Source organism: Perissodus microlepis, chromosome 7, assembly GCF_051167445.1.
Source record: "Perissodus microlepis isolate ML-2025 ecotype Zambia chromosome 7, ASM5116744v1, whole genome shotgun sequence".
In the NCBI taxonomy this organism is placed as follows: domain Eukaryota; kingdom Metazoa; phylum Chordata; class Actinopteri; order Cichliformes; family Cichlidae; genus Perissodus; species Perissodus microlepis.
This window is the reverse complement of record NC_140467.1, coordinates 3,197,726-3,219,451: the sequence shown is the minus strand read 5'-3', so window position 1 is coordinate 3,219,451 and position 21,726 is coordinate 3,197,726. Positions and strand designations below refer to the sequence as shown.

The window sequence follows — 21,726 nt, the reverse complement described above, 5'->3', positions numbered from 1 at the left end:
ATTTGCTTGTCTCCGTGAGCTCTATGTGGCCAGTAGGTTATAAACGAGCTTGAACCCAACACTGAGAGAAACCCTTTCAAGCAGCTGTTTGATCAGTTCCCTGCTGACCAAGAGAAATAAGCAAAAAGAAACAAAACTAAAGAAAAGACACAAGAGACAGAGCACACACAGTGTGTTGAATAATACCGTAAGAATTTTAGGTGGTGGTTATTAGTCAAGCACTCTCTGCATATTCCCTAGGTTGATGTCAAAGAGGATTCTCATTAAGTCCGATCAATAACAGTGTGTTTGTTTATTCAACAAAAACACAAGACAGAAAATGCAAATAAAAGTTTTCTGCTTGCAGAAAATTCACCGAATTGTGCCATAGAAAGTGCAGGTCATAACGAAGTCTGATAAAGAGCAATTTTTCATACATGTATAAACACAATCTATTAATCACGCAGTAATAAAACGAACCACAAACTTAAAAGAAACATCAGTTTATCAACATCTGCAGCATGACAGATGTCACTGAATAATTCAAAGCGCACGCATCATATTTTAACTACGCTGGCACCAAATTTTATTTAATGTCTTCAAAGCGAACGGTGCTTTAATATTAATTGCGATGGTATTTGTTATTTACTGTTTTCTTTAAGAAATCAAAACATAATAAAAACGAACACACAACAAATTAATGGAATGTGATGAAACACGTGTTTTAGGAAACAAAAAGCAGATTTGCATGCAAAAGGCATAAGCCTGCTCTCACTCCCGCTGCGCTGCTGGATGAATGATTGCTGTGAAGTTTGGGGAGTGCTTGCAGAATTGAACCTGCAGAATTGAACCCACTGAAACGAGCCTTCTTCAGCATCATTTAAACGCAGATTTCTTTGGGCACTATCGCAGAGCCGGACAGTCAAATGAGTGTTAATTCTAACACCTGTTTGGCCAAAGAGTACGGAGCCCTGGAGGGGACATGGGAGAAAAAAAATTAAGACGGACTTTTGCGAGATCTCGCAAAACTAACTCGGGATCTCGCAAAAGTTTTGCGAGCTCTCGCAAAACAAACTCGGGATCTCGCAAAACTTTTAGCCGCATTCTTCCCGTTAGCTCGAAGCTAACGGGAGGTCGAGACCTACTACAGCCGGGAGGAACACCGCTTTCCCGGCACATCGTGCCTCGACCTCCCGGTCGGCTTCGAGCCGGCGTCCGAAGAATGCGGCTAAAACTTTTGCGAGAGCTCGCAAAACTTTTGCGAGATCCCGAGTTAGTTTTGCGAGATCTCGCAAAAGTCCGTCTTAATTTTTTTTTTCTCCCATGTCCCCTGCGGGGCTCCGTAAAAGAGTGAAACAAAAGTGCAGTTAAAAAACTTTTCAGCTCCATATTTGAGGAGCTTATGATAAATGTATGGAACATTTATTTGCAAATGTGCACGCTCGCACTGAAACTAGCTCTTTTGTCAAAAATGGCTATTAAAACCAAAATTGGATTAGTGTGGTGCGAGCTCTGAGGGCAGAGGACACAGATTATGCGGGGAGACGTACTTAACATGTGCAATTGCTGTGGAACCTGAGCAGTATTGTGGTATTTCACTGTGTGTGGAGGATGAAGTTTAATGCAGCAGCTCGGGGGAGACCCAGCAGGAAGTCAGTGCTAACACGCTCAACACAGATTCTTGCTCAAAGAAGATAACTCTTTGTGTAGTACTCCACGAGGTGCAAGTATAGAGAGTGGAACGAGAGGAGTGGGGGGCGACACTGCCTCGAGCTGTCAGTTTGCCAGCTCCTCTGGGTCTCACCTTGTTTGACATTGCCAGTCAATAAAATGCCATTTTATAAAAGTACAACTTGAAATAGTAAACAGTATCAAGGTTGGAAAAGACTTTGAACCGCTGAAGCTGCTCAGAAGCTTAAAAATCTTTGCGGCTTCGTGCTTGGCAGCTTACCGTTTACTTAAAATACAAAATGCAGAGGGGGACGAAAAATATGTAAAAATCATTTTACAAAATGCTGAGGTGATGAAGAATTGACTTTAAACATACGGCGCAGATGTTAATCGATTCATCCTGTAGCGTCAGACCTTCAGTCACCTTTTGATATTTGCCTTGAAAGCAAAATTAACATCGTTGTCTGCTGTGGTGTGGTTTTTAATACAAAGACACACAGCACATGACAGCTGACCCGCATTAAGATGTAGACTCTCATTAGCCTTTGGAGATAGAGGTTAATTGTCCTGACATTATGATCATGTCAAACACTATAACAGGTTGAGCCATGTTGTGGAGGACAGTGCCACCAGGACAGACTAGGAAAATAACAGAATGCAAGCAGCTGAAAAACACAAATCTGCAGTTGGATCTGGTTGTTTTGGGCCCAAAACAGAGACCTGCTCATTTATACTGCAGGCTAACTGGCTCCTGGCTGCCTTGGAGTAGCATTGCCATGACAGAGGGCAGGCTCACCCAGAGTGAGGGCTGATCTATTAGGAGAAACGGGAGCCCTCGTGATTGACGAGTTGCTCCACCTCATCCATCAGGTCTGGCACACAGAGACCTGACACTGCTATATTCCTCCCATGTGGCAGGGGACTGCTGCTACAGTACAACCCTGAGCTATATTTGCTAGCTGACATTAATGCCTTGCTCTTCCCTGACTATCTAATCTTCTCTCTCCTTCTCTCTCTCCTCTTCCATGACATTGCAAATCTATGGCTATCTATTCCCAAGCTACTTCATTATAGTGGCTTCTACATTACAGCCTAAAATGACATGCCACATTCTAGAAGTAGAGGAATATAAAGGCATAACAGTTATGGTTCTCTGCTCTGCATAGCCTCCAGGAAGATCACACATCATGCAGATATAACACATGAGCAAATTGCATATTAAATATATGCATGAAAAAAAAAATCAAGCGAAGAGCAGAAGCTACCGATTTAATTCTACCAACTCTCTGCTGCAATTTGATTTTTCTGACATAAGAGATTTTCAAGAATATGATATGTAAGTGATATAAACATCAAGAGATAACGAGGGGAGCAATAAAAACTTGACAATCAAGGGGTACAGATACAATTTTCTCCTGAAAGAGGCAACGGGCAGAGATGCCTCTATTGTTGGAGTCATGGAAGATGTTTTATGGGAGTCGGTATTCGTTTGATGAGACTTGTCTAGCCTGTTTACTTACCCGTCCTGTCTTCATTTTCATTAGAGTGTACTTGGCCGCTGATCCGTGCTGTAATTTTAATTAAAAACCATAAGTAAGCCAGGGGATGAGCAGTGTGGTTTTGAAAGATTTCTGCCTACTTATTTAAAACTGGAGAGGCTAGAGAGGCAAAAGATCCTCTTCTCAGTGGGGAGTCATGAATACCAGGAAAACAACAACAAAACAAACCAAATAAATGCTGCTCTATATTCGGCTCAGGGCGGGAAAAATGCTGCACTGTGTGCAGATCACCTTGAACCTGCAATTAAAAAATTACAAGGGCTAAAGGAGCAGGCATTTTAATGTGACAAAGTCAGTTACTAATAATGAATGCATTAATGTTTGCGATGGTAAGCGTTAAATATAAAAATGCGCTGGGAGCACCAAATATACAGGAAAGTCCTATCTCATAAATTCAAACACAGCCACTCAGTAAGCTTGTTATGAACCTGACTGAGATAGGCACTTCTAGGTCTTAAGTGATGCTTTATGGACTGACATTAAGAAGCAGACAGCTGTAAACCCAGCTTAGGCATGCTCATACTTTGCACATTTAGTGAAAGCTCCCGCTAAGTGCAACATGAGGGACATTCAGCCAGAGCAACAGGAGAAAGGTCCACTCTGGGGACCCCTGCATAATTCCCTTGCTTTTGCCTGTTAAAATCCTCCCGCATCATCTTAATGTTGTGTAATTAATGAAGACAACTTTGCCCTGGCTAATTGAAAATCTGAAGTGAGTTTCCCAATGGAAGGAAAGGAGCGCGAGTGAGAGAGAAGGGGTGTATAAATATATATATGGAGAGAGGGAGAGGAACAGAGAGCTTTTAACACACCTCTATCATCAAACAAAATTAACTTAAAAGCTCCTGAAGCACATACAGAAAAATCCTACTGAATTTGTCTCTACCTGAACAATATATTCTCCAGGGGAAGATCCTAATCCAATCTGAGGCGCCATTGCCCGCGTTTGGGTCGAAGCTCAACATGCTGACTGCTTAGAGAAAAGAAGGCGCAATTATCACTCGTCAAAGGACGGTGAAAGATAAAAATAAAGACTCTTAGGTCAGCGACAACATGCGCTACATTAAACCTTGTGTCAGGAAAAGTTCTCAGATGGTCACATCAGTTTTATTCCTCTAATTTTAGGCAGCCGCCTACACGTTACTGAGTGTTCCCCCTATTTCCATTCATCTTCCCAACAGGCAACCGAGCTGGCAATTTGGGTGATGAATAATGAATGACTGTCAATACTTCTTGTGAGACAGGTGAAGCAAGTAGGCTGTGAAAAATCTGCTTGAATGCAACACAAATTACCGTCTATCAATCTCATTGTGTAAATCTTTACTTCACTGTGGAATCTGGCTTACAATGTTGCCAACACATTAGCAAACTTATGGTGATTTTCTCATTTTATTGAGCCCTTTAAAGTATCTGAAAGTTTGTGTTTGTGTATGAGATGGCATACATTTTGGAAGAGGCATATATAATGGATTAATGGCACAGCCGTGGCTCAGCTCCCTGAAAATTTTGAAAAATGTTATAGAAGAAAATCCAATTCATGCTGACAAGAATATTGAAATGCATTGCAACTACCACACTGTCCATTAGCCACATGTCCCATCATTTCATCTTGACTTATGTAGTCATTACAGGAGCGAAACACCCCATTTAGCATTGTTGTGCACACTTAATTTTCCTCTTGATCGAGTCTCCCTATTAGTGTTTTCAACCTCAGCGTGGCCTTCTCGGGGCAGAGGATTGCTGAGGAAAATGCACCAAAAAATAAGGTCACATTTCTGATTCAGCCAAGCCTCTGGGGCTAAGCATACATTTCAACTCACAGTTAATTAACAGAATGTTTGAAATGATTTTGGTTAGTTTTTTTAAACTCTTTGTGGTTATGAATAAAATATGCAGTGGACCTTATATGACTGTGGTGCTGCACTGTAGGAGGAACCCCCGGTTTCACTTCTGTCCCCCACACTGCAGATGTTTTCACATTAGAATTCCACTGGATAACTGCAGGTTAGGATTTAGAAAAAGCCCATCTGTCTGCTTGCCTGCCAAGCACAGATCAGACAGTGTGGCCCAATGAAGAATCACCTTCTGCTACCCAACAGTCCCTCCAATCTCCGGGCCCACTACATTCAGCTACTGGGCACTAGTGAATGATAAGGCACTGGAGGCAATAAGCGCTTTCTGCTACATCTCTCCTCTCTGCTGCTATTAGACAAGCTGGACTTCAAAACAAGACAAAATGACATCTAAATTGGCATCTTTGGCCTGTTTTCTGGTGAACAGTCTCACAACGTTCCCACGCTTCTTGTATCTCTTTATCATGCTGGCCTGAGAGGTGACGTGATTTAGATTCTTATAACAGAGCTGATCTAAGAGTCGGTAGGCTGAGCACAAGATAAAGATGATGTGGGCTGCTGTAGCAAAAGTGGAAACACACACACACACCGAGAGAGAAAAACAGCAAGAAAGGACAAAAGTGGGAGAAAAATAGTCTCATCATAAGAGTAATACATTTGATGCAGGGGTGCAGGGTGTGGGCGTACGCTCTCTTCCTTCTTACTGAGGTGTTGTTTTTTTTAGTTATAATGAGTTCCCCTGTAATCAGTACCAAATAGGGCTGCCACGATTAGTTAACTAGTCACGATTACGTCGACTATTAAAATCGTCGACGACTAATTTAATAGTCGACACGTCGTTTGACGCTTTGTAAGATCCCAAAAGACGCAGGAATAAGTAGTAGGATTTAAGAGTGTAATAACGGACTCAAACAGAAGATGGCAGCACTGCATGTACAAGGATGCCAGCTGCCGTTAAACCCCGAAGAAGAAGAAGAAGCTGTGTCCCAGAATTCATAGCGCGGCCCAGCTCAGTTTCCAACAATGGCGGCAGCTAGTTAGTTTTAATATTACTCTTATTATTCTTTCTGGGTCACAAAATAAACGTTTAACATATTTTCAGGCGAGAATGTAGCTGTGTAAACCTCAAATATCTGCTCAGTTTATCAAGACACCACATATTTTCAAAAGCGCTCCGACGTTTTCAGAGACGTCTGTTACCCACTAGCTCGATAGCTAGCCGGGGTTCAAGGCTAACTAGAGCCCGTGAGAACACCGGACTCCTGGCAAATCATTTTCAAACCCACCACCGTCTTTCGCTACTCAGCTTAAACATGATATATAAGTCACTTAGATAATTTAAAAATGTTATTGTTTGGCTTTTTTTTTGTATTTTATTGGTTCCTGATTAAATCGGTTTGGCTGAGATTAAAGTTATAGTTTTTACACAGCTGAATAAACGTCAAGCAGATTAAACTCCATTGAAACAATCTGCAAATGTCATTAAAATTTAATAAACTCTCATCTTGTCTTTATTTTTAGTTAGCACATACCTTAAACACTTAAAGCTGTAAGCTAATGATAGTTATATAAGAGCAGATGCTGCTGGTGCAATAAGCTGTATGTTTTACGTCCAATGGATGATGATCTGATTAGTCGACTAATCGCAAAAATAATCGGTGACTAGTCGACTATCAAAATAATCGTTTATGGCAGCCCTGGTACCAAATCAGTCCGTCTGGGATGTAACAATGTGAATTAAATGGCTGGACTAAGTGTGAAGGTTGAAAATGGAAATTAGATCTGACAAATCAACAGGCGGCCAGCATTCCTGATGTGCATTTGTTAGACCTAATTAAAATTATAACACAAATATACCCCTAACTCGAGTGCTACTAATCTGGTCATTTGACCCAGCAACCCTGCTCGTCTCTCTTCTCCTTCTGTGTCAAGAAGGCGTTTATTAAAAAACGGACGCGCGCACACATCTGAGACGACGCAGTGCATATGAAAGAATAATCAGACAATCCGTGTCAGCATGTCAAGACTCCATTCCCCTTTGTGGCATCCAGACCACAGCTGCACAGTGCAGATAATTGGGTTGTAATTAGATGAGAACACACCATAGGGGGTCATGTAGCGTCAAAGTCGGTGCATTGCTGCTGGAAATGGGATGTGACAAAAAAGCACTACACTGTAGTTGTTGTGCATGGTTGCCTATTAGGGGTAGTCACACCAAAAAGAAATATAAACAGATGCATGCATACACACACCATTAATGAGATTAAATAAAATAAACAGCGCTGCCCTATCGCATCAAACAAAAAGACACAGATGATTTCAGTAAACATGATTGCACAAATATTTATCTATTTTTAAATGTGTGACGTCAAACTGCAAGTGTCAGCGAACAGCCGAACACTACAAACAAACTGTGGGCGAGAATGTAGGTTGCAGATCTTTTCAAATTATGTGATGCAGCTAAGCCTTTAGGGCCGGTAACCTGACTGCCAGCACATTTCCTTGTTGTTCTGCCAGACTGGTCTCATCTTAAAATAAACTGGTCATTATTAACAGCTTCATACTGTGCCTGCAAAAAGAAGCTTGACCCACGCAAACGGTTGGTTAAGGGTGAGAAAAATATCAGCTCACCAGAACTTTTCTTGCAAATTTCACCTGTGCACTCACTTCTCTGCCTGCATAGGCATCAATAATTAATGACCTTGTCTCTGCCCCTGTCTAGTTATATTCCACTGCAGGATAACTGCTATTATACAGAGTACAAGAAACTGATGCCAGTGTCATTTTTGTTCTTAAACTTTACACGTCTGTCATACCATTTCACTATGCCTGGGCTGGCTTGGGCGATGAGGCTGCAAGAAAAGAAGAAGCAGACTGCTGGATAGCTGAAATCTCTCTGTTTTGTTTATTCACAAGAGGGCTGGTACATAAAAGGTGATTTATATTCTGGACAATGATAAGGTAAAGCCTCTTAGCAGTCCCTGCACTCTCAGTAAGAGATAACCAGCAGCTGGATTCGAAGAGCATCCCTTCTAGTGCAGAAATGTTGGCTGCCTGGGAAACTTAGTGATCTGTGAAGCTCCACTCTTGAAAAGAATGATCAATACACTCCCATCTTACTACTTTCTCTCTAAAGCTCAAAGAAATCACTATCCGCTCCGTCGGCACAGAGGAGGTGTGAAGCAAAGGAGGATAGCAGTAGGCGGTGAAGGTGGTCAATTCAATTATCCCTCTGTCAGAGCACATTTTCTATTCTCGACAGCCTGCAGAACCCTTAAGAAAAGTTATACCAAATATGTTGGATTGCTTTAATATTTCTGTGTCTTAATTACATTTTATCGTCTTTATCGCAAACCCTTTTGGGGTAATTTTATATCCTGAGTAGGTAATTGGGTGTTTAAAACTTAAAATTAAAACTTCAGGGCTGTAAAAGGTTGACGGTGCTAATTTATCTGGAAGATTAATAGATCCTTGGTTGAGAAGTCAGCTTTTGAATACACGGATTCAATTGTGACTCGACGTGCGAGTAACTGAGTGACATGGAAAGCTGTGCCATATGATAACAGCAAATGCTATCCTAGCAGAGTGGGTAAGGTATGATTGCTAAAACCACAGGATGAGTCAGGGGGAAGAAACAGTGTGGGTCAGTGGTATGACCCAGATGACCCAGACTCTGTGTCTCTGTTAGGAAATGTCAGGCTAAATGAAATTCTAGACATGTGCTTATGGCACCGACGTTAGAATAAATATACAACACTACAAATGAGGTATTCTAAGCACTCTGACACATGGAATTTACAAGTTATGTTTTATGTAGCTCTTAGGAAGCTCCAAGGCAAATAGTGTCTCATAAGCTAACGTAGGCTTTCTGGCATACCAGGAACTGGGGCTAAAAGGATACACGCTTTCAAAAATAAATGACTTATCAGGTTGTGAATTTCACTTTAAAATACAGGTTAATTTGGGCTAAAAACTGTAATTTACTTTTTTTGGAAATCCATTTTATGGCAGTCTTTTATGTCTGTGCTTTTACTTTAATGACTGTTATTTCCCCTAATGCCCTCTGACAAATGAATGACAAATGGAAAATCATATTAGTTACCTGCAATTTGCCATCCATTAAAACATGCAGAGCTTATGTATTTACTGCAGGGTAATAAACATCTTTTGACAATATTTTAAACTTCGTTATGGAAGAAGTAATATAGAAAAAAAACAGAATTTAAATCTTATCAGTTTTCAGGTCATTTGAATTATTACTCATGTTTATGTACAATTCATAACACATGTACATTTTTGGTATATTTCCCTCTGACACCGACTTGGCTGCAGGTGTGTTAAAGCTGGAAACTCACACACAAACTCTATTTTAAAATATGACTCTAATATGTATACAGTACGGAGCCCCGCAGGGGACATGGGAGAAAAAAAAATTAAGACGGACTTTTGCGAGATCTCGCAAAAACTAACTCGGGATCTCGCAAAAGTTTTGCGAGATCTCGCAAAACAAACTCGGGATCTCGCAAAAGTTTTAGCTGCATTCTTCGGCCTTCGACCTCCCGTTAGCTCGAAGCTAACGGGAGGTCGAGATCTACTACAGCCGGGAGGAACACCGCTTTCCCGGCACATCGTGCCTCGACCTCCCGGTCGGCTTCGAGCCGGCGTCCGAAGAATGCGGCTAAAACTTTTGCGAGAGCTCGCAAAACTTTTGCGAGCTCTCGCAAAAGTCCGTCTTAATTTTTTTTCCTCCCATGTCCCCTGCGGGGCTCCGTAACAGAACTTTTTTTTTTACATTAAATAATTTTTTTTGCAGCACGATTTTTTTTATGTCTTGGTGCAAACTAACGATAATCGGCTGTCTGTGGTAGTTAAAAATGCATAATTGTATTGGACACATTATTCTGGTTCAACTCTCAGAGACTAACCATGCTTCACTCATCAAACTGTCAACCGTTTGCTTTAAGTTTGCCATTTGTGGATCACACTTTGGTATTTTATTTGTAATCTCAAAAACTTGATTTTCAACACTGAAAAGACCAATTTAACTGTGAGCTTTGACCAGCCAAATACTGTATTTACCAATGAGAAAATGAAACCTGATATGCGCGGTAAAAAACAGCAAAGAGATGTTTGAATGATTCAGGATGGATCTTCCTTTAATGTCTGAGCCATCCAGCTGAGCGATGTTCTCATGAAAATAACACATAAGGGTGCATCTGCGAAAGTACCCGCATAAATCAACATTACAAAGAAGACATGTTTTTGCAACACTTGCAGCACTGAATTAAAAATAAAACTACACATCTGGCTTTTGGTGAAAGTGGAGATGATGATATTACAAATTTGTACTGTTCTTCCATTATTTGTAATCAGTCAGTAGGAATCTGTCTAAGAAATGAAAGTGGAGAATGTCACCCAGAGGTAATGATAATGATATCTGTAACAAATATTATGCTGATGTTTACTGACTCTAATTCAATCCAGATTCCTTTACTCCATCACAGCGAGGTCAGCTGCATTAAACCAACAGTGTGAGGAGATACAGACATCCAAAGCAGACGGATGGCTGCTTATAGATTTGAGCGGGAAGCGCGCTGCCGTAAACATCATTTTCCAATGGCTACTCACGTAGCTGTCTGGCTTCCCCTCGACATTTATATTGTAAACACCTGTCTTCTTTCTTGTCAACTCCACACTTCACTTTAAAGGAAAAGCCCGTCATCCAGTGCAGGCTGCTTCACTGCAGTACCCATCAGTTCTGGTACAACTCGTACTCCATTCCAACACAAGAGCAAACCCAGGCTCCGTTTGGGTGTTTGGGATAAACAACATCTGACGTTTTGGCTGGATCTCCGGGAAAAAGCAGAAGGATGACGGAAGATACAGGCAATTTATTGTTTTTAATCAAATATTGTTTACTGGGTGACCCATCTAAGTGGTTAGGGCACACACCACATGGGTGCAAATGCTCTGAGCATTGAGTCCCCACTTCAATTTACTACGTGTCATTCCTTGGCCTCTTTCCTCATATTTCCTGTCTATCTAATAAGGAGGGAACCGTGGTTAGTGCATGTGCTCCCCAAAATAAATTGTTTACTGCATATAATGCAGAAGTTCTTTGTCTCTGCATGGCTGGATACAGAAAAACGTGATTTAATAACAGGCGCATTATTGATTAATCATCCAATTCAACCAGTAATGTGGTGCACGATGATGAGAACCATTGTGCACCACATTTAGAAATGCAGGCTTTTTCCAGCTTTCTGCATTATCCGTTATGATTCCTTTGTGAAGGCTGTTGTGATTGAAGCATCATTCACACTAACCAGACTGTCTTCGCAAGTGCAGATTGTCTCAGCAATCAGACTTTGTGTGCCTTTATCTGTTGAGGAGGTTACCTTCTTATCTCTTTAATTTGGACACCTGACCCAAAAGTAGCTGTCAGAGAACACAGAGCACAGACGGGGATTAGAGTCTCAGATTAGTATATCAATAAATTTGCTATCCGCTTCTTGTGCAGGCATCTGATTACTTCATCATGTGTGCTATTGGATATTAGGCATCTGGATAAAATTTTGTCACAGTTAGCGATGAACTTTGCTGAACCCATTCAAGGCACTCAAGAGATCATGTTCAAGCGAACCAACCTGAACTCATAGTAGGTCAAGCAACCGCTACTACTGCTGTAGGGGCATGAGAACAGTTTTCTTTGGCTATTAGTCAAAGAAAACGGTTTAAAGATTAAAAACTATATCCAACCCAACATGGGTTATTAAGTGTTTATTAAGTGTTTATTAAGTTTCTGCTTTTTGATCTTTTCTGGTCATTTGAATGGTGTCTGGTGAGTCTCCTCCACTGTGCCATAAAAGCAACCTTTCAACTCCAGTTTCATTTTAGTGGCAAAGTTGCAAAAGAACCATATACAGGAATTAAAGGTGGGTGGGTGAATGAAGATGTTTTGATGTAGAAAAAAATTCCTGTGAGCAATGACACAAAGGCACACAAAAAATTGCAAGCATGACATGAAAGCCAAATCAGAAGTTGAACTTTGGTCTTTGTAATAATTTGAAGTGTAGGATGCATTTCCAAGGAGAACTCTAAATGTAGCAGCACTTATGAAAGTGTCCCAGGCAAAGGGAGATAACCTTGAAGGTTACGTGCAGCAACTGATCTTTGTAATTTTACCCTGCAATTAATGACTCTTGAAGTTTCCTCTTAATCAAGTTTTCTAGAACGCTAATATTTAGGAATCAGTAGTAACAGAGTAAGACCAGCATTGTAAGTTTTGCAGGATTAGTCTCTCAGATTATTGAGGGATGCTCAAACTCACCAGACCTCTCCTCAAAAATATTGTTATTTCATTTCTGGTCTTATGTTCTATGAATTACGCTGTCAGTGTGTTTCCTTGCAGATCATCACCTCATTTGTCAGACCAACTGACCAGATGCCAATGACGGATAAATGTAAGGCGAGGAGAGAAATAGATCAGAACTTGATGCTGGAATTTTCCTTCATAACTACCTTATTTTTCGGACTATAAGGAGCACTTAAAATCCCAGTACACCTTATAATCCGGTGCACCTTATGTATGAAATCTGGTCGTGCTTATTGACCTTGAACCACTTTATGTGGTACACAGCGTTCAAAAATCTCTCCGCCACTCAAAAATCGACCGTAGTCAGGAGCCTCGTGGAGTACAACGTATTGTACTTCAACATAATATTATCGTGTGTGTATAAGAACCCCAAATGGCAGCTGTTAGGAGACATGCTTACGATGTGGATTTCAAACTCAAGGCTATCAGTCACGTTTTGTTTCGCTTGATGCGCCTTAGAATTCGGTGCGCTTTATAGTCCGAAAAATGTGGTAATGTAAAATAAATTGGTCTAAACAACATATGAGTCAAATTTAGCTAAATTCTATGTAAGTTCAAGTTCAATGGTTTGAACAGATTTACGTATGAACTCATTAACACCACAGTTATATATAATGACAGCTTGCTTGATAATTTCCAACTAATATTTATTTATATATTTATTTCAGAATCAGAGAGACTTTATTAATCCCAGAGGGAAACTGAGTATTTTTGTATAAATATATTTCAAAACTGGACAATATAAATGCATCTTAATGTAACCCTTTAAAAATAATGGGTTAACAAGTATTAATGGAATTATATCAATATTCTCATTCCCCAAAGTAGAGTCCAAATTAATCTCAGGTTATAAAGAACAAATTATAATTCTGGCACTGATGAAATGTCAAAGAATCATCAAATAATTACAAATCCTCCACTGGGGGGGTTGGTGCTACAGTAATTTGGTTCCCATCGATCAAGTATTATAGTAAGTTACAACATTTCCATGGAAATATTTCAGCTGCTTGACTTTTTGATTGTCCAGATGCATTTGGAGAAAGTTGAGCTAACATGCAAGTTACACAAACTGCACAGGTAGCATTCAGTTAGACTGTTTTTACCATTATTAAACTCGTAGGTTATCAATCAATTGAGTCTCGTAAGTGTGCCTACTGCATATACAGCACGTGAGTGGGTTGAGAGGTGTCCACATTGTGTCTTTGTTGGAGCATGTGTATCATGTTCATTACATTTTAACACCTAACAGAAACAGATCTAAAAACTTTCAAACTTTCAAGGATATCAGGATCCAGATATTTAATCTACAGAACTTTGTTTAACGATATACAACATAGCAATAACACTGCACAGAAACTGACACGATGGACCAACTGTTGTGATGAAGGAAACACTGCTGAGCTAACAAGAAAAGGAAGGAGGACAAACACAGCACAAGCCACAAAACATGTAAACCAACACATTTTCTAGACTTAAGCAGCAGGCCTACCGAGCAGGGCGAGTAAAGACACCAAGAACAAAGCAGTTCCCTGATAGCAAAGAACATTCTCCTCCATGCTAATCAATGCAGTAGGGAAACTAAAATATCCCATCTGCAGCTGCAGGCGATAGTTTTTTTGAAGAAACAAATCTCTCAGCAAACCATTTTCTTTGGTCTACACATAATGAAATTCTCTACCTAAAATAGTTTATTCTATCACCTTGACCTCCCTCGCTCTTCATTTTCATTGTAAATGCAACAGCCTGCAGTAGGAAGATTGTGCAGATCTGGATAAAATCAGATTTGCCGGTACTGCTGAGTCTGGTCCTGCTACAGCATGCGGTCACTGAAGCTGATAACCTAAGTACAGTGCACACAGCAGTGCACAGAAAATACCAGTTTGCTCTTCGTGCTATTAAAACTCAACCACCCACTTGCATCCCAGGAGAATTTGACAGATTTTTAAGCACTTCAACTTGAAATTGACTTTTAAACTAACCTTTCAACGAGGCTGCATAGAATGTATTCAGTCAAGATTAGTTTACATAATTGCGTAAAATTCAAGAGGCTGAATTGAGAATGAAAATATTTTAAAGTGGTGTAAAAGTACAGATCTATTACACAAGATGCACATTTAGTCTTCATTTACACCTATACTCATTAGCTACTCAGCTTTCTCTGGTCGCTCAATGGAAACGCAGTAAAAAGTCCTTTGAAAGTTGATGAAAAAACACTCAAATCTCAGGAGAAGAGCAAAGGGATTGAGCCAGACTGCTTTCCTTCATAAATCAAAGCGTATCATAGACATTCACTAGCCACTGTTGCAACAGGTGTCTCCCTCCTCCTTCCTTGCTCCTCCTTTTCTTCTGCTTTAGCATGCAAATAACCCTCCTCACAGTGGGCTTGTTTACCAAGGAATGTCTCTAGATTACGCACGCATTTAAACAAGTGCCGTGCAGGGCGTCTCTCAAGTAGACCACCTCAGACGGACCCCGATTCAATAAGCATTTACCGAGTACTTCTCACTGAAAAGCAACAGCAATAAACATCCCTCCATCTTATGCGCTTCCGCTGTGATCATAAAAGTGACAAGGGCATTTTCAGGAGAAAGTCTGCCTATATGCACCTGTTGAACCCTGGAAGCACCTGACGTGCCCACTCACATCATTCGCTCTGTGGCCCCCGCCTGTATTGACATGCCTCTGTTGTGGCCATCTCCTGTCTGTTTTGTCCTCTAATTGTCCTGCATCCCGGGAGTTTAGGCTAGATAATCATAGAGTGACAAGTCTGCTGCACTTCACATAGGTGATGCTTCTAAAGAGCCCGTTGTATTGTCACTGTGTTACCAATGGATGTCTGCCAACAGATAGCAGGCCTATCTCATTTAGACAGGAATAAATGAGGCGGAAGATAGAGCTGAAGCTGATCTGTGCTGTTGTGACTTATCGCTCTTTCCAGATGCCATTTCAAACTGAGGTCTGCTAATTATATCGTTTCTGTGGCAATATTTGAGCCTCATGCTAAATGTTTCCTTTTCTAATATTTTCAGTATTTCCTGAAACACAGGAACAAATAATTTGTTCCTGTGTTCCTCCCGAGGAGCTCAAGTTACTTTAGTACTCCTGTTTCTGCAGAAACATTGAGAGCTGAGAATGACATGCATTTTAATTTTCAATGATAGCATGTCTCACAAGACTGCGAGGCAGCACGGTGGTTAGCACTGTTGCCTCACTCTCCAGGTACTCCGGCTTCCTCCCATAGTCCAAAGATATGCACTTAGTGGGGTTACGTTAGCTGGAAACACTAAATTGCCCATAGGTGTGAATGCAAGTGCGAATGGTTGTCTGTGTCTATGTGTTAGCCCTGCAACAGACTGGCGACCTGTCCAGGGTGTACCCTGCCTCTTGCCCTAAGACAGCTGAGATAGGCTCCAGCGACCCTGAAAAGGAAGCGGTAGCGAATGAATGGATGGATAATTGCATGCTGTGCATGGACCCTTTACACCAGTGATTTTACCATAACTTCAAACTTGAGACTTGTTAATAGTTCATCTGTGTGAAGTGAAGAAAATTGTTCAGTGTCATTTGATGTTACATCCTGATCAAACCTGTCTCCATGTCACAGCCATTATAATGTGTTTAATAAGGTTACCTGGTAAGCCATTAATGTAAATGTATGCAACTGTTGGACTTTGAAGATGCTGTATGATGCAGCAGCTCAGTAATAATCTCAGAGGACATACTTCTAACAGATGGAAGCATCAAACTAGATTTAAGCTATTGTTAATGTTTTGTCAAAGCGCAGAAATTAAAGGCATGCAACTTGTGTCTTTGTACCTCTCTGTGATGGTTAGGGACCAAGGGTTGCAGTAAAATGGGACAAACCCCCCTGATGTTAGACTTTGTTTTGTGTGCAGAGAAATGCCAGCTTATTATATAGAATTTTATTTTTAATGAAAGAATTGCTTCCTCTTTAAGGAGTGAGATTAGTTTGGGCAGCAAGGGAGAAAGAGACAAAGCCTGACAGCAGGTGCTTCATGCCAAAAGCACAAGAGGAGCCAATGCTCTGTTTTAAGACATTCTCTAAAACAATTAATGAGCTGAAAAACCCTTTAGAAGCACGAGGCAAGTGCAGAAAACAGATTACAGGAACTATAATCTTTTGTAATATTGTGTGTGCCCGTCCACTTTTGTGGCTGTGTGCAGTTCAAACGTGTGTCATGTTGGAAGTCATATATAAATGTTACTAGTTCTGAGCAAGTGAGACAGCCATCATTACTTTTACTAACAAGTGATTCCGTCGTCCTTCATAAATGCTGACATAGTCACATGTTGACAGATTAATGGAAAAGAGCGCATGTCTGAAAGGGACTTGTTTCTCGGAGCTGTCACAGCGTAAAGCCATCACAGCGCCATGCCTATATGGAGCAACTGACATGGCTGCCAAGATTGAGGTAAAAGTCTAAATGATATTTAAAAAAATGCACAGCACCATGAAAAGGTCCAAATTTAAAGGCCAACTACTTTTTCACATACTTCATTCCTCTTAAAGAAGCCTTTGCTTGGTGGGTTGCACTGACAATCACACATGAGGAAAACAATGGAAGGTTTTCAAACCTGAGAAACATATCATCAGATTGACTATAATGAACAGTTAGATGTAAAGTCAGCCACCCTGGCAGGTGAAATCTGCCAGTGAAAAAGTCGTTAACTGCCGAGCCCTTTTCATGCTGCTAAGTGGAACAGCATAGGCAGCGTTTAAATGTAGATTAAGTCAGATTCAATTTAATTTATAGCGCCAAATCACAACAACAGTCACCTCAAGGTGCTTTATATTGTAAGTTGGTCCCTAGAACAATACATACAGGGAAAACAAGCAAATGACCACCTATGAGCAAGCACTTTGGTGACAGTGGGAAGGAAAAACTCCCTTTTAACAGGAAGAAACCTCCAGTAGAACCAGGCTCAGGGAGGGGCGGGGCCATCTGCTGCGACCGGTTAGGGTGAGAAATGCATGAACACATATGAACTAACGTTTTATAACGTTTTGAACAAACATATTCTTTACAGAGAAATTCTATGGGCAATAAAGCCGGCCACCTACAATTGTTAATATGAGAAACAGCCAGATATGTTAGCCAGAATGCACTCAGACGATATTAGATCAGCAGCTAAACCATGTTAATGAAACCATTTCGATGTAGACCAGCGTGAAATGTGACTGCTATTCAGGAGGATTTACAACTACAACTGCAGCCCCAACACTCTTTTGTCTCATCAAGACTAAAATCTTCTTAATTCAGATGTTAAATATTAATAAAAAATACTTTCCTTTGTTAAGAAATCCTAAGAAACTGCGATTTTGCCTTCCGTGAGTTATTTACCTGTTGTTCTCATCCATCACAGGCACAATGAACCACAAGACAATGCTTCCAGACATTTTTTTTCTATTAAAATGGCACGAGTACAAATACATCACTTTGTCTCTCTGTGAAACTGAAAGACTCAGAAACAAAGTGAGAGCATGCTGCGGGACAATATTTTCCTCCATGCGTCTCTTCTGCAAGGTAAGCACTTCAACACAAAAAAGAACAGTGGTTTAGGGTGGAGGGTGGGTGGGGGTGAGGATGAAGAAATGCATTCCAGCTGAACAGAGATGTGCTTTTATGGGCCAATTACTGGGCTCTCTATAATACTGACAGAAGCCAGCAAACAGACATGTCAGCCTTCATATGAGAAATGAGAGCTGCCCCGTCCTTGTCTTCATCTCTCGTTTCTTTCATCACAACCAAAATCTGCATTTGCTACTTAAGTTGTTCACACAGAATGTAGATTTAGTAGATCCAGGAATGTTGTACATGATAGCACGGCCACATGGATACAGATATTTAGAGGCTCAGTCTGGCCAGTGTTTACTCAAGAACACAAAGTGTTACATACAGACATGCGTGCATACTGAATGAATGAACTCCAGTATGATTAGGCTGTTTTTTCTCTTAAGCTCAAGGCAGCATTAAAACATTTTCAGCCTATGCGCTTTACATAAATAATGCAGAAAATGAACCTAAAATCCGCTGGATATGCTTAGCACAGCTTAATCAGGCTGGGGAGTTCCAAACTGTCAAAAGGAAAAAGAGCAGCTCTACTTATTTAGTCACTTTAAGCCCTCTGTCTAACTGCTGCTCTCCAGGTACACCTGCATTCACTTTTCATCTGGTCATCGAATGCTTATTTATCTCTCTTCCATTTCTTTTCAAAAACTCACTGATAAATATTACAGCGTTTAGACAGTACAGCCACTGGGTATTTCACTTACAGCAATTATTTAGCAAGTTTATATGCAATACATAAATTACAAAAAAGATAATGACTTAAAATGTTGTTTGTGCTGGCATTTTAGCTGCAGCGCAATTTTATTTTCTGTCTGCAATGTGTGAGGCAACCTGACCTGAACCATTTCGACTACAAGTACCTGCTGGAAGGTTTATTTTGCACAAAGCTTCAGGCTCAGGCCATGTTTAAGTTGGATTATTTTCAAATGTCTCTTTACTTTTTGACTCGCCCTGACAATCATGGGTCCGCCATGTATCGCTAATCCCAGTGGGAAGTAGGGAGACAGACAAAGCATTACACATACATCCTAGTAAGCGAGTGAGCTAGTGGTCAACACTGCATGTAAAGCAATAAATAAATGTAGTCAAATCACTAAAGGAAAATATATAATTCTCAAGGTTCTTATTTTTCTTCAAAATAGACCAAATGATTTTCGCATTTGTCTCCAGAAGAAAAAAAGAGGGAGCGAGCGAGCCGATCTGAGAGGGGGAGTCACCTCTCGGGGAGCTGTCATCAAACATCAACATGTTCACCTCTTATGATCTTGTAAAAAAGTCCCTCCCATCTCTCCATGCCTTCACGCATCGCTTCTTCCAAACCCGGAAAAGAACAGCATTTTAAGTCTGCCAGCCTGTCCTCTCAGAAGGGGAGTGGAAGAAAAATCTGGCTAACCCCATCTGTCCAAGCTCACTTGTGACTGGGGTTCAAGGAGGACTGTGATCAAAATCAAAATCCAGTCATCACAGAGACCTTAAATCTTGACATTCAAACACTGAAGTAGGTAACGTGTATGAAATGGAAGGGGCATTAATGGGCTGACCCCAAACACAGTGCGGCGTCCTTCGCTGAAATGATCACTGGATAAAACACAGTGAGAGCGATTTGTCTCACCACCCAATGAGTGCACACACAGGCAAAGGGTCTATGTTAATAATTACTCTGGCTCAATATGGATGAATGAGATCATTCACTGAAGGTGGCGATGACCCCATAATGATCTTCTTAAATTAGACTCTTTTACCTAACCTTAGTCTGCCCACACCAAATTCCACTCGGACTCATTCTTTTGTATTCCAGCATCATCCCAAGTCACCCATTACTGAAGCTTGGGTGGCTTAATGGGAGACACTGAGACATCTGTGCAGAAATAATGACTACTGACAGCAATTGCAAATGGCACATGCTGAGGGAGGGGGTCTATATACACCTCTATTTTCCTACAATAGAAAGGCAGTGAAATTACTGCTTGGATGAAAACTGGTATACTTGTACAAAAAAGCTGTTTCACGTGAATATGTAGGATTACTGACAACCATATCATGTGGCTTTTGTATTTCTACTATGCAATAAAACTGCAAGGTCCTCTCTGAAAGTAAGATCTGACACATCCTTCTGTGCCCCAGATAGAACAGCGAAGTGATGGAACGAGGCTAGTTTTTCATCTTTCATTTTTATGTAAGACTTTGCGTGCTGCAGGCAGCCAAACTGCTACAGAATTCTGACTTTAGCACGCATACAAACCTGATATCTTCTGAAACAGAACAGATAGACAAAGCAAACACTCTTTCATGTCTTGAGCTGCTAATTGCAAATTGATGTAACATAAACAAGTAGAACCAATTGCTTTAGTCGTGTGATAAGACCCGGCAAAGTCAAGGGGGCACCCATAAACTCAGCCGTGATAAGGAAGAGTATGAATCTGCAAGCAGAAAGAACAGCAACAATCTCCGTTACGTTTACACAGACTGTCAGCCAGTCAGCTATCTTGATACTGTACGAGTGAAGGATCTTCTCTACTGGGAGAATATCAGAATGTGTTGTGAACACACCTCATGCACATCAAATAAGAGTCGAGCTCAAATTGGATCAGACATAACGAGAGCACTGCAACAACCTGCTCTGATGAAGATCTCATTTTCACTCTGAAAACAACAAGATAGGCATCTATTTCAAATTACAACAAACAGTCTAATACTTTGGCTGATGGTCTGAATTTTACATTATACACCACATAAAGTTGCCCCATTAAAGTATAACAAGAAGACGTTAGGCACTCACAAACAACTGTCTAGCGACTCTGTACTTCTTGTGCTGATGCATTTCTGTCCAGGAAGCTGCAATATGTCGCATTTTTCGGTTGAGTTATAGGACAGCAGTAATCTGCAGTGGTTCGACTAAATAAATCAGATACAAACAATAATGTTTAAGGTATAAATCTGTCTCTCATTTGACACGGCTGTATAAATAAAGTAATAAGAGTATGTTCCTCTTTGCATGTTAAAGCCCTGCTGTGTCCTGGGCTCATTACCATTCAGGCAGTGAAACCCTGAGTCCCTGACCCAAATTCAAGATGACACATTTAAAATACACACATTCAAACGCAATCTGCTGCTCATATTTTCAAGCCATTGTGGTGCAGTTGTACGGTGCGTCTTGGGTCTCTAAATGTTGCTTAGAGATGGGAAGGAGATAGATGAGTTGAAACAAGCTCTTGAGGAATCTATGAGGGTTGATTGAGTGGATTTATGGTGGGAAAAGAAGTCAGTCCTATTGAATCAACTCAGGTAGAAGCCCTGGGGAAATTGGTTTTAGAGCCAGTCATTGATGTATCTTCAGAGCACTGGTGATAATCTCTGGAGAATGAAGACACAGAAGACTGCAGAATGTCTTGGACTTAACTACAGGTTAGTCAGACTTCTAGTATTTAAACACGACCGTTTCACAGAGAAATCTAATTTTGCACGGAAAAACAAACTACTTAAAACACAGTACACACATTGTGTTTGCACAGAGCTTATAGACCTGTAGTTAGTTTTTGTTTCCCAGTCTGTTAATTCAAAATAAAAAAGGTAATCTCTGAGAAATTTCATTTGCTCTATGAAGTGAAACAAAATGAGCTTCCTTAACACAGCTTTGTGTGTGTGTGTGTGTGTGTTTATTGGGGGGAAGTGAAAAACACTGGTTTCACTGTAATTTG

The 21,726-nt window shown here is 40.7% G+C and overlaps 1 protein-coding gene across 2 annotated transcripts in view; it reads right to left on the bottom strand.

Annotated features, from left to right (window-relative positions):
• tspan9a (tetraspanin 9a) overlaps positions 1–21,726 on the bottom strand; it is a 185,923-nt gene that overhangs the window by 44,946 nt on the left and 119,251 nt on the right. The window lies entirely within an intron of this gene.